Below are 18487 nucleotides of genomic sequence, written 5' to 3'. Positions count from 1 at the left end.
ATGCTGAGGATAGTTATGAAGTCAATTTCTGAGGGCAGAGGAAAAAGCTAACAGAACTGTTATAGTTTTTTTCTTAAAGATATCAGGGAGAAACTAATTATTGATGAATATGGAAAGAACTGATTTTTTGAAAATCAAGGATGAGATGATAATAATTGATGCAAATGACACCTAATTAATGATTTATAAAAAGAAAGATGCTTTGAGTGACAGTTTCTGACCTAAGGATGAAATGAGTGCTGGTTTTAGAAAGTCATCAATTTAAGGAACAAAAATAGAGATCACACAAAGACTGTACTTTCAGGAATCAGACATGGTCCATGACTAGCGAAGTTTCTGGGACTGTGTAGAGTATCCGAGACCACAAGGATAAAAGGTAGCCTTCCCTCCTGACTGTGAAGCTGCTTCTTGGTCTTGCTTTCCTACAGCTGCCTCTTGCCATCGCTAATTGTTCTTTTCTTCCTTTGGGAGAGGGAGAGACAGAGAAGGCAATTTGAGTGGACAAACCACAAAGATCATGGTTTTTTTTTTCAGGTACATATTTTATTCATTACTATTGCACACATGTTTGTATGATGTGTCTGTCCATGGGGATGATAGAATACAACTTTGTGAGGTCACTTCTCTCCTACCTTTACATGGGTTTCCAGGATCTAACCCAGAATATTGGGTTTGCACAACTAGTGCTCCTACCAAATGAGCCATCTTGCTGGCTCCTAAAGATCAGTTTTTAAAAAGGAAGACAAACACTTTGGTTGTGTACAAACTGTTCTTGGGGAAACTGTAGAGTTGCCAAGTCGAAATATGCATGAATGTTAAGAAGAAACGGTATATAGTCAGGAGGTAAACCCGTCTTGAGGTGTGATTCTATGTCAAATACAGAAGTGAGAGTTGAAATTATGAATGTGGTGATACTGTTCAGCAACAACCTGGAGTGAGAAAGTACACACATTTTAACAAAATCTAAGCAATTTCTCCTCTCATAAAAATGCTTTTAGCACTGGATATGTCGTCATCGATGAACTCAAAGTCATCTTGATTTTCTTCTATGCTTTTTAGGTTTGCATTTTATATTATGCATATGAGTTCATTTTTATGGTGGAATAATGGCTGTTTTTAAATTCCTTCCTTTATTTGTAGATACCTAACTGTTCTAGATCTCTTTGTTCAAGAGTAGCTTGGTTTCACTGTTTCATGTTCTCTCTTTTGTCAATATTTCATTCAAAATTTCTGTTCTGCAAAATATCAGAAGAATAAAAGCACAAGTCATAGATTAGGGGAAATGTTTGCCAAAGAATTCACATAAAGATTCTTACCAGAAATGTGCAAAGGACTCTAAAATTTTAACGATATAAAAATGTACAACTTGATTACAAATGGGCCAAACATTTCAAAAGATAATTTTCCTTGAAAAGAAATAACTAAAAAAGTGAGGAGATATATACTCCTTGTGATAGATCATTGGGAAATGAAAATAAAATAAAGAGATACTATTACATACCTATAATACTGCACCCAAACCAAAGAGAGCACTTATTTTGAAAAATTCTGGGGAAAATGTGGAAAAGCAAGGATTTCCATTATTTGTTGGTAGAAAGGTATGTTGGAAGACAGTTTGGAACTGTCTTATAAAATTTATAAACTTAAACATGTTTTTTCACAATCACCAGATTCAATCCTTTATATTCATCAAATTGGCATTTGAACAAAAAAAAATGTTTACAGTGTTTTATTTACAATTGCACAAATTATAAACAATTAAGATGTCTGTTAGGAGGTGACTGGATTGACTACAGTGCATACAGTCAATGGTTTATTATTCAACACTAAAAAGAAATTATCTAGAAAGCCAGAAAAGACATGGAGGAAACTTCAGTTTGTATTAATAGAAGTCAGTTCAGAAAGGCCATACCGGGATGGGCTTGGTCTGGTCTCCTAAGCCCCCTCAGTCAGTGGGCTGGGATAAATGGTTTGGATAAAAAGTGACATTTTAGAAAAGGCAAACGTGGAAATATCAGGAAGAGTGTTGGTTGTTAAGTAAGGAAGGATAAATCAGAACACACAAATGTTTAGGGCAGTGAAACTATTCTGTGTGGCACTGTGATATACCAACGCTGAGCTCTGATGTGAGCTCTAGTTTAAAGTCTAAAAGACTTTGCTTCATAAAATGTTGAAAGACATTCATCAGTAGTGACAAGTTCATCACTCTAGTGAGGGGTATTCATAGCAGGGAGTTATGAGGAATGGGAGAAGCTAAACCTAGATGGGTAAAGGGATACACTGGAAAACTCTAACTTTCACTCGGTTGCTATGGTAGCCTAAATTTTTACTAAATGATGAAGTATATTAAAAGAGAGACAAAGAGAGATGAAAATGAAGAAATGGCCGTTAGGAGCTAGGCAGATAGTGCAGGTGATAAAGTGTCACAAGCAGGAATATATGAACCCACATTTGATAAACATGTGCGCGTGTGTGCGCGCGCGCACGCACACACGCACACGCACGCACACACACACACACACACACACACACACACACACACACACAAGTAATCCCAGTGCTGAGAGGAGACTGGAGACTCTCTGGTGGGTGCTGGCCAGTCTGCCAAGCATACTTTGCAAACTTCAGGCCATTGAGAATTCCTGTCTCAAAAAAAGAGGAGCCTAAGGAATGACACTCATTCTTTCTTCTACAATTATGAGTCATTTTTTATTTCTATGTTTAGTGACTTATATTGAAATATTTAAAAATGAGACAGTTTGTCTTTGCAAAAGTTCAAATATTTTTCAGATAAAATATGCAAAAGTACATACTTATCACATGTGTGTCTCAAGAAGATCCTTATCTCTTCCTACTTTATCTTGCAATAGATGGAAGCACACTATTAAAGGGGGTATGGTTGGATTAGTCTGTGTACCTGATCAAAGGCGTCACGTGGCTCTGGACCATAGGCCCCTGACATGCACTTCTGACCAGCCTCGGGTGCTATTTCCAGGACAAACACTGATAATATACTTTTCTAGGCCATGACCATATTTTACAAGCAAAATACAATCTGCCATTAACTGCTTATTAAAGTCCCTACTTCATTCCAGGAAAAGTGAATTATGACTAGTTTCTGACCCAGTGTTTTAATTTACAGTCTGATCTATTTAAAAATATGTTACTTCAAAAAGAAATTGCATTGCCTATTACCTAGCCATATAATTCATCTACTTATTCATGATTTGTAACTTTCTTACCTATTAATATTTTTGCCTCGTTAGAATTTAAGAATTTGTTTTGTGTGTATATGTTTTTAACTTTTTGTTATGAAAAAGTTTCTGAGAACTTTATAGGCCTCATGTTGCCACCAATAAATTTAAACCTGGCCCCATCTTATGTTTACATATTTCCCTATACACATATCCATCAAACTGCTATTCCTATTCCCCATGAGTTACTTTTTAAAAATTCCAAAAAATTCTACTGCTTGCCCATAAATGTTTCAGGATGCATCTCCACAAGACAGGGGCTACATTTAACATGAGCACAATATTATCATCACTAAAATGAAGTTTAATTTCCCTTTTTCCTTATCCACTTGAATGAATGCCTTATCAAACTACATTTTAGTCTAACATTTGCACTTATGGCTGAAAATTTTCCAAGAATGGTTTAAGTTGAATACTAGAACTTGGAATATCTTCATTATACTAAGCACAAAATATGTCTTCTAATTGCTATGTGTCCCATACTTTGATCCTTTGGCTGCTAAACAGTGCATGACTGACGTGTTGTCATATGGAGATGCTTTCGTTTCTAATATATTCCAGTGTCATCCAACAAAACACACTTGACAATTTCGGTTCTTTGAAGTCTATAGGAAGCCGCATTTGCAGTAGAGCTTGCCTTTGAAAGCCTTTTTTTTAAAAAAAATTGTAGGAAAGTGTCTCATTGCCAAATATTTAAACCCTGAGTTAATCAATACGAGTGAGTATCCACAGGCAGTGACAATGTGTTTACTCTGCACTTGTTACTTGCAGTGCTTCTCCTGATAGCAGATTCATCAACAATGGTAAGAATGTCATTCTCTCTAGCCATATCCTTATTTATTCTGTTTTCTACTTGTTCTGTCAATGTCTCCTAGTGTGGTAACTTTGATAATAATACAAATCCTTCCTCTTTAAAAGACAAACAAACAAACAAAAAACAGCTCATTGGCAGGTAGACCTCTTAGCTGTCAATCACCTCCAGATACTCATCTCTGAGTTATTTACAAATAATAAATGATCTGCATGGAGATGCTGAGCCCCAGATATTTTTATTTTAACCCAGAAAATGCACTAACAATCATATCAATCCAGAATTTTCCTCAGAATAGGCTCCAACTTTATAGAAGATGAGTCAGGTCTCTGTATTCTCTACTAACAAAATTAGTTTCTTCCCCCTTTTACTACAGCTGTTAATCTGAGAGAACTCTGAAACAAACGTGGTGATCCAGCCCTGTGTCTGCTTCCAGAAGCCCTAAACTGTGGCTGTTGGTGCTAGGAGCTGCCAAAGCAAACAAAAACAGGTAGTAGCTACAGGTGTGGTACCTGGAACTCCATCATCTGCCACCCATCTAACTATCTGTGTGGTAGAAGGCAGGGGGACCCTGCAAAATGCCTAAATGAATAATTAAAGTTCTCAGCCTTAAAGATATTAAGCTCCAATATTGTCCTTCCCAGTAGAAAAGATGCTTCTGTGGATGAAAAAAAAAAAAAGGCCAAACTTGAAAAAGTTGGGAGAAAACTTCAACTATGAAGACACTCAAATTAGGAGATCACTTATGATACCATAGAAGAAAAAACAAAGCTTAGAACTGTTAACCAGCAGCTAAATGACAAACTGTGAGAGGAAGGGGGAATCTATTGGACACAGAAAGTTATTGTTAAAAATGGCAGAGAAATCTGAGAATCAGGTCCAAGATTAAAATTTTATAGTATCCAAAATTCAGAGAAGTTTAAGCTCATAGCCAAACAAGGCATTTGGGTCAAGGTTCGAACACAATTAAGAAAGAAAAGAAATCCTCAATTATTGAATCTTAGGATTCAATGATATTTCTGTTATTTTGTCTTTTTTCCTGAACCCAGGGCCTTGTGCTTGCTAGGCAAGTGTTCAACCAACCCCTAGAATTCACTGCCACTTCTGATTTAGGGAAGTTTGTATGTCCTCCCTAAGTGAGGAAAATTCAAAGGTGTGCCTACTGAACAATTGCTTTCTCCTCTCAGGCTAGGATAATAAACAGGGTTGGTTCACAACTTTGTTGGGGATTCTTGGGCCTAATGATAGACCAGTCCCCATAAAGATTAAGTCCTAGCCAGTCAGGAAGTGAGACAATAAATCCAATAAAGAGCGATCATTACTGGAAAGAACTTTCACAGGGTACAGCATTTAACATGGTATCTGGAATTCTAATCACTTTGGCAAAAGGACTAGCAAGATGGCTCCTAGGAACATGGAAAGAGAAATTACTCACACTGAGAAGAAAATCCCAATATTTCCATCATAAATGATCACAGAAGGCTAAAAAGAAATTGGAAGAAATAGTTGGGCTGGAATAAATACAAATTTTAAGGGAAAAATAATAAATCCCAGAAAATTTCTGAGTGCATCTTTTATTTCTCCAGTAGCAAGCCACCATCATGAGCTCTCTCAGGATTTGCAGGCATCATCCACCTTTTAAAGAATCAGTAACTGCTGAGTGCCTGTAGCTCTTCATCTAGGCCTGGGCCTTGTGTAATTTCCCCATCCATGTAGGCATATCAACTAGCGTTGTCAGTTTTCAGGTCTTGTTTAGGAAATCAGATTGTCGGGATTCCCTAGGTACAGCAGCCCTTTCATGAAGAAAAGACTCTCTCTGCAGACAACCTGGTCTCTGGTTTTTACAATTTTTTCACCCCCTTTCCTCAACTTTCTGTGAATATTAGGTTGTAAGGGATTTGCTGTAGGTGTATCGGGTATCCCCGTGGCTACTAGTTCTCTGGATATTGACCAGCTATGAATCTCAGTAGTAGCCACCCATCTACTGCAAGAAGAGGCTTCTTTAATTAGAAGTGAGAGCTATACTAAATTGTAGACATAATGAGATGTATTTATAATACAGAAATGATATTGGTATAGGAAAATGACATTAAGTTGGTTCTCCTCTAGGGTCTACAACCTCTTCAGTCATGGATAACCGACCATGTTTGCAGTAGCAGGCATGAATTCCCTCTTAATAAATAAACCTTAGCCCCAATTAAATAGCTTTTGGTTACCCCCAAGTTGAAAATGTTACTCTTGAACTCCTAGGGTTATCTTGTTGATATGACTGTTGACTGCTCTTCTCCCTGGGCAGTTCATATAGTACCTTCTGCTACTAAGAACTAGTTCTCAGGGTAGAAACTTTCTGATCATTTCCAGCTTAATTCCTCCAAGTCATGTGTAAGAAATGTGTTGTGTGTGTATGTGTGTGTAAGAAGTGTTTGTGTGTGTGTGTGTGTGTGTGTGTGTGTGTGTGTGTGTTCTGACTTCACAATTATGGTCTTATTCAAGTTCTGAGGGGAAATAATCAAGGGCAACCACATAGCCTGTATTATTCTTTTACTTCTTTGATCAACAGCTATAAGGGAGGTTTCCCAGTGTGTGGCACTGGGCTTTTTTTTTTGTCAGAACATCTATGGCTCTTAGAAAGAACATTGTCATTCTGTGTTACAAAATTTCATTTGTATGTGTGTATTTGTAAATTAACATAAAATAATGTTTCTCCACAGCTTTTCAAGCATCCTTAGTGTTACTTGTCTCTCTTTCTCCCTCTATGGCTCCCTCTGTTTCTGTATTAGCTTGGCCTACCCTCCTTAAACACCCCTCCCCAGTTTCTCATTTCTTCATTCATAGAATACTGTGGTACCTGATACTGGGATTTAAGCTTCTGATGATTTTTTATTTAAATTTATTTTTTAACTTTACTTTACATTCCATCCACAGTTCTCTCCTCACCCCCTCCTTCCTCTGCCTCTCCCCCAGCCCACCCCATTCACTCCTCCCAATAGGTAAGGTCTCCCATGGAAAGTCAAAAAGTCTGGCACGTTAAGTTAGGTCAGAACCAAGCCCCTCCCAATGCATTAAGGCTGAGCATGGCATCCTACCATAAGGAATGGGCTCCAATAAGCTAGCTCATGCATCAGGGACAGAGTCTGCTCCTACTCCCAGGTGCCTCACAGATAGTCCAAGCTTCACCACTGTTCCCCAGATATGGAGGGCCTAATTCAGTACCATGGAGGCTCCAAAACTGTCACTCTAGAGTTCCTGAGTTTTCACAAGCTTGGCTCAGCTGGCTCTGTAGATTTCTCCATCATGATCTTGACCTCCCTTGTCATATATTCCCTTCTCCCTCTCTTTAATTGGATCCATGCAGCTTGACTTGGTGTTTGTTTGTGGCTCTCTGCATTTGATTTTGTCAGTTGCTGGATGAAGGCTTCATAATGACAGTTGAGTTATTTATGAATCTGATTACAGGCAAAGGCCAATTAGGGATCCCTCTCCACTATTGCTAGGAATCTTAACTGGGTTAATTCTTGTGATTTATTGTGAATTTCCCTAGTACTAGGTTTCTCCCTAACCCCATAGTTGCTCTCTCTATCAATATCTCTCTTTCATTGCTCTCCCACTCTATCCCACTCCCCCACTCGAATATCCCATTCCCTCATGTTCTCATTGGCATAAGAGACCATTTCTAAAGTATAAAACCAGTAGTATAGACAATGAGAACAACAATCCATAAATGGGACCTCCTGAAATTAAAATAACTTCTATAAGGCAAAGGACATAGTAAATAAGATAAAATGACAGCCTACAGAATGGGAAAAGATAGTCACCAATCCCACATCTGACAGAGGACTGCTCTCCAAAATATATAAAGAACTCAAGAAACTAGACATCAAAATACAAAATAATTCAATTAAAAATGGGGTTCAGAAATAAACAGAATTCTCAGAGGAAGAATCTCAAATGCTGAAAAATATTTAAGGAATTGTTCAACATTCTTAGCCATTAGGTAAATGCAAATCAAAACGACTCTGAGCTATCATCTTACACCTGTCAGAATGGCTAAGACTGAGGACAGTTTATGTTGGAGAGGGTGTGGAATGAGAGGATCACCCCTCCACTGCTGGTGGGAGTGCAAACTTATATAGCCACTTTCAAAATGAGTATGGTGGTTTCTCAGAAGTTTGGAAATCAATCTACGTCAAGATCCAGCAATTCCACTCTTGGGCATACACCAAAGGATACTCAATCATGCCACAAGGCCACTTGCTCAACAATGTTCACTGAAGCATTATTTGTAATAGCCAGAACCTGAAAACAATCTAGATGCCCCTCAAGTGAAGAATAAAGAAAATGTGATACATTTACCCATTGAAGTATTATTCAGCTGTAAAAAAAAAAATGACATCACGAAATTTTCAGGCAAATGGATGAAACTGTAAAAATTCATCTTGTGTGAGGTAACCCAGACCCAGAAAGACAACCACAGTATGTAATCACTCATTAAGTGAATGTTAGACATAAAACAAAGGATAACCAGACTACAATCCACAGCTCCAGGGAAGTAAGTAATAAGAAAGACAATATTGCCCAGTGAAGGGGAATTAGATGAGATCTTCTGGGTAAACTGGGAGCAAGAGGGTGCAGTAAAGCAGAGGGGGTGGGAGATTCTGATGATTTTTTAAGAATACTTACTTATGGGATAGCAGTATTCACCATCTACTTTTCCCTTCCAGGTATTTTAGTATATTAAATTTTGGAATATTGTTTTTAAATGCATAATCAATATACTTGTTTCAGTTTTTTCTTAAAGATAAATTGATACACTATTTTGATATTTAACTATAAAATATCAGTGAATTGTAATCATTTTACTGTAAGATTTTGATAATTAAGGGCATAATATCTTCTGTTTACATAATGAACAAAAACTAATTGAAAACTACTTTTGCAAAAAAAATTATTTCATATATTAACTAAAAGCTAGTAAACTGGAAATTCTCTGAATACCCAAACACTGTTAAAAAAAATCATACATACTTTCAAGTTACTGAGGGATCATTTGTGGCCTGGGATTGAAACCTCTGCAATAACATAAAAGGGTACTTTGGCTAGTTTTTTGTTGTATCTTGTCCTGATAATTCAGAAGTCCAGATCAATGGTATAAGGAAATATTAGTTTTGATTCTCTAAGGGAATGGTTCACAATCTTCCTAATGTTGCAACACTTTAATACAGTTTCTCGTGCTACAGTGAGTCTCAACCATACAATTATTTCATTGTTACTTCATAACTGGACTGTTGCTTCTGCTATGAATCACAATGTAAATATCTGATATGTGAGTCCTGTGAAGGGTCATTCGACCTCAGTGGGGTCACGACCCATAGGTGAGAACCCCTGCTCTAAAGCACATACACAACAGTGAAGATACTGAATACAAACTGAGGGGAGCAGTTTTCTGAAACACTTTCAAGGTCATGAACATTGGAAAGTGTGTAACAAAATGTAAACTCTATTTTAGCCAATCAGAGAAATACACATGTTTTATAATTTTTTTTACTTGGCTTCTTCAGCTTATGTATATTGGATATGTAGCTAGACCCAATAGTATAGACATTAAGGTTCACTGTAGGAAGGAGGCTGCTTGTTCTTCCTGGCCGCCCGGCTATTTTAGACCTGAAATAATCACAAAGAAATTGTATTATTTAAATCACTGCATGGCTCATTAGCCCTAGCTTCTTATTGGCTTTTAATTTAACCCATTTTTATTAATCTGTATATCACCACGAGGTCGTGGCCTACCAGCAAAGTTTCAGCGGCAGCTCCTTTGTGTCTCTCTAGCTCCACCCTTCTTTCTCCCAGAGTTCTGTGTGGTTTCCCCCTCATCCCCCCACCTAGCTTTGTTCCCCTATAGCTGTACTATAGGCACAAAGCAGTTTTTTATTTTATTGATTTTTATTGATCTCTACATTTTTCTCTGCTCCCCTCTCTGACTCTCCCTTCCCCTTCAATCCTCTCCCATTCATTAATGAATAAAAGCAACATATAGACAGAAGAACCTCCCATACCATTTTCTATTTTCTGTTTAAACAAAAAGGAAAGTTCTAACTTTAACATAGTAAAATTATATATAATAAAACAGCTATCAAGCAAGAATTGCAGTTACAATATTTATGTCTACTTTCAAGCAACCTCTCTCCTACAATTCACTTCAAGAATCTCTTAGAACACCAGCTTGCCAAAAATAACATCTGATGATCCCAAATTCTAATGGAAGTCGTTTATTTGAAATCACTGATGACTCAGAGAAAAATGTTTTTAAGAAGGAAGGGAAAGGTGAAAAGACCATTCCAATTTCCCCACTATAAACAGAGAAGACTGACAGGCCAGAAAAGGGAAGAGCATTAGTCTGGGCACTGTTTACTACAAGAGAATAGTTCACCTCTACAGGCACTAACTCATTCCTGGAGATAATAAAACCTCCATGGTGCTCATAATGACCTGTGGTGAAGTGAATGCTTTGTCCAAAATAATCGACCTTATCTCTAACTGAAGCTACATGTAAAAAGCATTAAGCAACAAAATGGCATAAAGGCAAAAATTAAAATAAAATTTAAAAAAGAAATTTTTTTTAAAAAAAAACAAGTAAAATGAAAAACAAAGCAATTACATAAAGATATGTTAGTAGGCAAAATAGTCTCCATGAAAAAAGAATGCTGTATCAAAATTTAGAGTCTTCAGACACTGGGAAGTGCCTTTGCATTGCACTTCCCAGGGGTAAGAGTATGGAAAGAGAGCATATTATTCTGCTTGAGGAATAAAAACCTCACAATTTAAAAGAATAAGCTTAACTAAACCTAGAAGTTAACCCTCAGAGAAAATAGCCAACAATGACTCTCAGTAACATTCCTATGACAGGCGTTGTGCCAATTTCACCTGAGTAAGTCTTGTGCTGAAGTCAAAATAAAAGCAAATCAATAAATAAAATTCTCCATACCATGAAAACACCAATTTTATGAGGCATTTCTCCGTATTCTCTGCTTCTATCTAACAAGATGCCTATCCTTTAGGATATATCTTCCTTGCATCAGGCACAGAAGGGCCTTGATAATGGATAGACCTCAGAAATTTATGTGAAGGTGTGATATATACCACAGATTCCTTCAAACATGACCTTAGGTGGCCCTTCATAAATACTGCATGAGCTAGAATTATATTCAGCTGAGCAAGAGGAAAACCTATCCTTATCAGATCAAGTTAAGGTATATTTATCAAGTACAAAATCATGAGCAAGGCAATGAAGGGCAGCGCTTCCATGTCACCAAAGACCCAGGTATTCTGTCTTGCTACTTCCTCACATGCCTCATGCATCATATTAAAAAAGGAAGAAAAAAATAAATGCAAAGGAATAAAAGAATAAACAGCTTTATGTCCTTTCATAATAGTTTTAAATCTCACTTATCTAAGTCACAATAAAATTCTTTTTCCATGACATTGGGTGCATAACCTACATGACCTACCACAAGAAACAAGGAAGTCTCAGAGGGTGGGCATTTTAAATAAACTGTACTGCACTACTACCCCAAAGCAAAACCCTCTTAATAAGAAACAAGGGAAGAGTGTATAGATGCTGGCAGCCAGCCATATCTAGCACTCATATATAGCTTTTTGCGCTCATGCTGTTCAAGTAAATGGAATTCTGGAAGATAAGGTTATACTTTATCCACAACATGAAATTCACATATATTCTATTGTCAGTTAAATACAACCATATGCTTCATGTGCAGATAAACAAAAAATGAATCACACAAAAATCTATGTCTGGTGTTTGCTCAATCCACTTGTGTCCGGGACCATTTTAATTAAAAACATGTCGATAGAGAAATAGTTCCTCTAAAAAGCGAGCATAGATTCACTTAAACTCATTTCAAGAAGAAAATGTGCTAATTTGTTCAGCAAATAATTTATTTATAACAAAAGATGTGTTATAAAATAACACTTCCATCCAATACATATAAAATGTTGTAGTAGATACAAAACAAAATCTATCCAGTCTTTAAGTATGGTAAATTTGCCAAGAGAGATCTTTCTTATATACAACTTGATCAATATAAAATGTATCAATAAACCTTATAAAGTTATTGTAAATTTCATGAAATGATTATGTACTTTATGGTGGAAAAGACCAAAAAACCGAATTGTGGGTAGTATAAGCAGAACAATATAGTTATGAGTTGGAATCCCACCTAGGCTGACAACATAGGTATACTACACTCAAACTGTGTGATCTCCCATAGACAGAATGTGCTTTAAAGAGTCAAAGAAAGGTGGGAAGGAATAATGTGTGAAAATTACCTATGTTCTGTTACGACAATTAGGGTAATCACTAATATGACCATAGGGGAAGGCCAGTTCAGGCACCCTCTCCACTATTGCTAGGAATCTTAGCTGGGGTCATCCTTGTGAAATCCTGGGAATTTCCCTAGCACCAGGTTTCTCCAATACCCCATAATGGCTCCCTCTATCAAGATAGCTCTTTCATTGCTCTCCTTCTCCAGCCTTTCCCCAACTTGGCTATCTGGATCCCTTATGTTCCCATACCCTATTTCCTCCCTTCTTTCCTTCTCCCAGTTTATACAGGAGATCTTAACTATTTCCCCTTCCTAGGATCTTCCATGCCTGTCCCTCTTAGGGTCCTCCTTTTTATCTAGCTTCTCTGGGATTGTGGATTATAGCCTGGTTATATTTATTTTATGTCTAATATCCACTTATGAGTGAGTCCATACCATGTTTTTCTTTCTGGGTCTATGTTACCTCAGTCAGGATGGTTTTTTCTCTAGTTCTATGTATTTGAATGCAAATTTCAATATGTCCCTGTTTTTTACTTCTGAGTAATACTCCATTGTGTAAATGTACCACATTTTCTTTGTTCGTTTTCCAGTTGATAGGCTTCTAGGTTGTTTCCAGATTCTGGATATTATGAACAATGCTGCTGTGGATATAGTGGAGCAAATGTCCTTGTGGTACAGTTGTGTATCCTTTGCGTATATGCCCAAGAGCGGTATAGCTGGGTCTTAAGGTAGATTGATTCCAAATTTTCTGAGAAATCACAATACTGATTTCTAAAGTGGCTATACAACTTTGCACTCCCACCAGTAGCAGAGGAATGTTCCCCTTACTCAACCTTCTCACCAACATAAAGTTACCAGTATTTTTTATTTTAGCCATTCTGACAAGTATACGATGGTATTTCAGAGTAGTTTTGATTTGCATTTCCCTGATGGTCAAAGACAAGATGTTGAACAATTCTTTGAACGTCTTTTGGCCATTTGTAATTCTTCTGTTGAAAATTTTCTGTTTATATCTGCACTCAATATTTAAATTATTTGGCATTTTGATGCCTAGTTTCTTGAGTTCTTTATGTACTTTGGAGGTCATCCCTCTGTCAGATGTGCAGTTGGTGAAGATCTTTTCCCATTGGGCAGCCTGCCAATTTGTCTTATTGACAGTGTCCCTTACTTTCTAGAAACTTCCAAGTTTCAGCAGGTCCCAATTATTTATTGTCAATCTCAGTATCTGTGTTACTGGTGTTATATTCAGGAAATAGTCTCCTGTTCCAATGTGTTCAAGGCTACTTCCCACTTTCTCTTCTATCAGCTTCAGTATAACTGGGTTTCTTTTGAGGTCTTTGATGCACTTGGAGTTGAGTTTTGTGAAGGGTAATAGATATGGATCTTTTTGCATTCTTCTTCATGCTACCATCCAGTTATGCCAGCACATTAGCTGAACATGCTTTCTTTTTCCATTGTTTGCATATTTTGGCTTCTTTGTCAAAACTCAGGTGTGTGGATTTATGTCATTGTCTTCGATCCGATTCCATTGATCCACATGTCTATTTTTATGCCAATACCAAACTGCTATAGTAGAACTTGAAGGGACGGTGATACCCCCAGAAGTTCCCTTATTGTACATGATTGTTTCAGAAATCCTAGGTTTTTGGTTTTTTGTTCTTTGTTCGTCCTTATGATGTTGAGTATTTTGATTTAAAAATTTGATTTTATTTTCATTAGGTATGTATGTGTCCTTGTAGATATGTGAAGGAGGCTGCAGAGGTCAGAGGAGGTCATCAGAGTCCTTGGAGCTAGAGTTATTGCTAGCAGTTGTAAGCTTCCCAACATGGGTACTGAGAACTGAACTTGGGTCCTCTAGAAGAGCAGGAAGTCGTCTTAATAACTGAGCCATTTATCCAGCTCCTAAAACTATTTTATTAGTACCTTTTAGAAAAATTGTCAGATTATTAAGAGGTGAAAGCTTTTAGTTAAATCTCCAACAGCTCCTGTCTTATGAGCACCACTCTATGGTTCCTTTGGTGCTTAAAAGATATAAAAGAAAAGTCACTTCTTTGGCTTCTAGTAGAAACATTTAAGGAAAATTATTTTTAAACCTGGTAGCAAGGCTGACTTTCCCTCTGGAGGCTTTTGTACTTTTTATAGCCTAACGTTGCTCATCTTTATGAAAGGTCAGATATGCATTTGTTCCACAGATTTCAGGAAATATTTAACATTCTGAGAGAAAATTTTTAAAAAATGATTCATTCACCATAGTATATTATAACATGTATATTTGCATCTATAGATGAATAAGCTTGAATAGAACAACTTTCTTTTAAAAAAAAGCAACACTATTATTTGTATTAACTGAAGTGTGGAAAATTAGACAGCAAACAATTTCTTAAAGAAAGCTTCAGGATATCTTTGATAATCTATACATACCTTGGTAATATGAATATTTGTTTAAGTGCAGCTACAATCGTTTGCAATAAACTGAATTAAACAGGTCACTTCTTATATCTGAAACTTTGTTATGAGTTGTTTTACTAACTGGCCTGGTTTGAAGCTCATATATGTTCCACTCTTTGGAGAATTTAAAATGTGACTAATGTGTTTACATTATTTCCTCCTCCTCCTCCCCCTTCTGAGTCCTTCCATAATTCTTTATACATTCCCAAATGTATTACCTCTTATTCTTTTATTATATATTCATAATTAAATAATACGTGTATATATAGTGTGCTGAGTTCATGTAGTGTTTCTCATATGGATATCTGGTTAAAGCTGACCCTTTTGTATTGAACAACTAGCTAGGGTGCTCATTGGAGAAGGCAGATTCTCCTTCTCTCAGAAGTCATCAGCTACATGCAGCTCTTCACTTCGTGTGGAGTCCTAGGGGGTGTCCCTCACCCACATTTGCATGTCAACCAGTTTTGTCATCTTGCTATTTAGGTATTGTTTACAAGATATTGTTGGGATGTCATGGGACATCCCACCTGACATGTATAGAAGACACTATCTTGCAGCAGATTCCCTGGTCCCCTTGGCTCTTACTATCTCTCTGTCCCTCCTTCTGTCATGGTCCCTGAATCTTGACTATAAAGGTTGTGTTGTAAAAGTATCAGCTGAGGTGAGGCACCCCACAGTCAGCTGTTCTCTACATTTTGGTCACTTGTGGATTTCTGTAATGATCTCTGTGTGCTAAAAACAAATGTTACTTGATGAGGGAAGAAAGCTATACTTATTTGTGGAAACAAGACTATGTATTTATAATAGAGTCAGGAATGTTATTGTTTTTGGAAAGTGTTGGTAATAGGTTCCATTTTATTTTCTGTAGCCTTACGAGCCATAGGTAGTTGGCTAGGTTTACGGTGTCAGGGCATAAATTCCTTCCTATTGAGCAGGTCTTAAGTCCAATTAGACATCTGTAGTTATCTTCAATACATCTTGTGCCACTATTTTACCTTTGGGGCTATCTTGCCATGATCAATGTAATAGGCATTACAGCTGGGTAGACAATAATTGTTTTTCTTCCTTGGAAGCTTGTTTAACAACTTTTGACATTATGAGAGCTCCTTAAGGGAGAGGCTTATAAGTCACATTCAGCTCATTTTCTCCAAGTCCTGTGTCCAAAGTGTGTGTGTGTGTGTGTGTGTGTGTGTGTGTGTGTGTGTTCAGCAATGAGGACTTACCTTCGATTTCTGGTACTCAATCAAGAGCAATGACAATAATCTATATTTCTTTGAAATTTTAACAAGAATAAACTATCTAAAGCCTAATTAGAATATAGTATATGTATTTTTAAATTAAAAATTACATCCAATCAGTGAGCCTGTGAATCTCAATCATACCACAAGAACATGTATTCAACTATGTTCATAGCAGCATTATTTGTAATAGTTAGAAACTGGAAACAACCTAGATACACTTCAACTGTAGAATGGATAAAAAAAAATGTGGTGCATTTACACAATTTACAAAGTACTACTCAGCGGGAAAAAAAAAAAAAAACGAAATCTTGAATGGATCTAGAAAAAAAAACATATTGACTGAGGTAACCCAGACCCAGAAAGACGAATATATAATATGTACTCACTCATATGTGACTTATAGACATAAAGTAAATAAATAAATAAATAAATAAATAGCCTACAATCCCAGAGAACCTAAACAAAGAGGACCCTAAGAGAGACATACAAGGTTCTAAATAAAAAGGAGAAAAGGACAAGATTAAAAAAAAGTAAATTGGGAACATGGGGGCTCCGGGAGAGGGTAGAAAGGGAGAGAGGAGGAAGGGAGAGAGTGAAGAAAAACATATAGCATAATACAAACAATAAAAAATAAAAATTCTACTATGATGAACATGTTGAAATGGTTTTTCAAATTCAATGCAGACTTTAGATAAGGCCTGATTCATACGCCTTGAAAAGGTTAACGATTTTTATAAGTTTTATAAAGTATGTTGATAACTTCTCAATGTAGTTCCTTATAATTTTTATGTCATAGTCAAATGTATGCAATCAGATAGAGTTTTAAATACCTTCCAGTGAGCAGTTAGTAGACATTAACATCCTTAGGAACAGAAATCTAAATTCAACAAAAGCACATTAAAAAAAACTCAATAATTAATAAAAAAAGTTCAAAAGTGAAAATAAAAATCAGCATCAATATTAATGTTTAATTAAAACTGCTCTTCAGTTCACAGAATGAGTGACTAGTTGAATATTATGTACAAAAGTATCATTAGATTTTGATTATGATTAACTTGATCAAGCTCACATTTTAGGAAGCACATTTATCCATAGAGACAAATGAAAAGTAACTTATGTGAAAAGTCAATTTTTGATCATGCAATTGCTTGGAATAAGGAGAAGAAAGAATCTAACAGCCAACAAATGGGGAGGGAAACTGTGAAGTGCCCTGAACATGGCACAGCTGCTGTGTTTATCAACCACAGCAAGAGACCTGGGCAAGATCGAGCTAGTCAAAATAGCTGTAAGAAGGAGGAGGCGCCACAGATATCCCACCTCTATGGAAGGAGTGGCAAGCTTTTAATAACTGCTGATGGAAATACAACCATTCATCTTTGATGATGAAGCTTTGATAGGTTGCCCACCGTCCAGTGGATGGCCAGAGACACCTCCACATATGATCAACAGTAATTGGATTCTGGTTTATTAATGAGAATAAAAAGAGGACATGAAGTTGAGATGGAGACAGGATGACACTAGAGGGAGTTAAAGAGAGGTAGTGAGGGGCAAGTATAATCAATGTATATTATATAAATATATGAAAATCTTAAATAATAAAAATTTATCTTTAATATATATTTCATCAGTTTTTTTGAGACGTTGGTCTAACATGTTTTGACCATATTTATGCAGCTCACCAAACTCATTCCTGTTCCATATTGCCTTACCCACTGTGGTGGTTTGAAAGAAAATGGCCCCCAAAGGGAGTGGCACTATTAGGAGGTTGGAGAAAGTGTGTCACCAAGGGGGTGGGCTTTAAGGTTTCTTACCAAAGCTTCCCCTGGTGTGATAGTCAACTTCCTGCTGCCCCAGGACATTTGGTGTGCATCTTCTCATACTGAGAACAAGTCCTCAGAGAATAAACTAAAAAGGAGGTTTCCCATGCCTGTAACTGGATTTTTGTGAGTCTGTGGCTCTTGGAGGGAACATTATTACCCCTAGTGGTGTAATTTCTGTAAAAAGATAGATAGATAGATAGATAGATAGATAGATAGATAGATAGATAGATAGATGATAGATAGATAGATAGATGATAGATCGATAGATAGATAGATAGATGATAGATAGATGCTAGATAGATAGATGATAGATAGATAGATAGATGATAGATAGATAGATAGATAGATAGATAGATAGATAGATAGATAGATAGATAGATGATAGATCGATAGATAGGTAGATAGATGATAGATAGATGCTAGATAGATAGATGATAGATAGATAGATAGATGATAGATAGATAGATAGATAGATGATAGATCGATAGATAGATAGATAGATAGATAGATAGATAGATAGATAGATAGATAGATAGATAGATAGATGATAGATAATAGATAGATAGATGATAGATAG

At 36.6% G+C, this 18487-nt stretch overlaps 1 non-coding gene across 1 annotated transcript; it reads left to right on the top strand.

The window, feature by feature from the left end:
- The first annotated feature begins 288 nt into the window (after positions 1-288).
- On the top strand, positions 289-502 carry LOC119820178. The gene has a single exon (XR_005286431.1). It is a non-coding gene; the product is annotated as a small nucleolar RNA U3 (small nucleolar RNA).
- The last annotated feature ends 17985 nt before the right edge of the window (positions 503-18487 follow it).

The sequence above is a fragment of the Arvicola amphibius genome, chromosome 7 (genome assembly GCF_903992535.2).
Source record: "Arvicola amphibius chromosome 7, mArvAmp1.2, whole genome shotgun sequence".
Taxonomy (NCBI): domain Eukaryota; kingdom Metazoa; phylum Chordata; class Mammalia; order Rodentia; family Cricetidae; genus Arvicola; species Arvicola amphibius.
The sequence above is the reverse complement of the archived record's forward strand: the minus strand, read 5'-3'. Positions and strand labels throughout refer to the sequence as shown.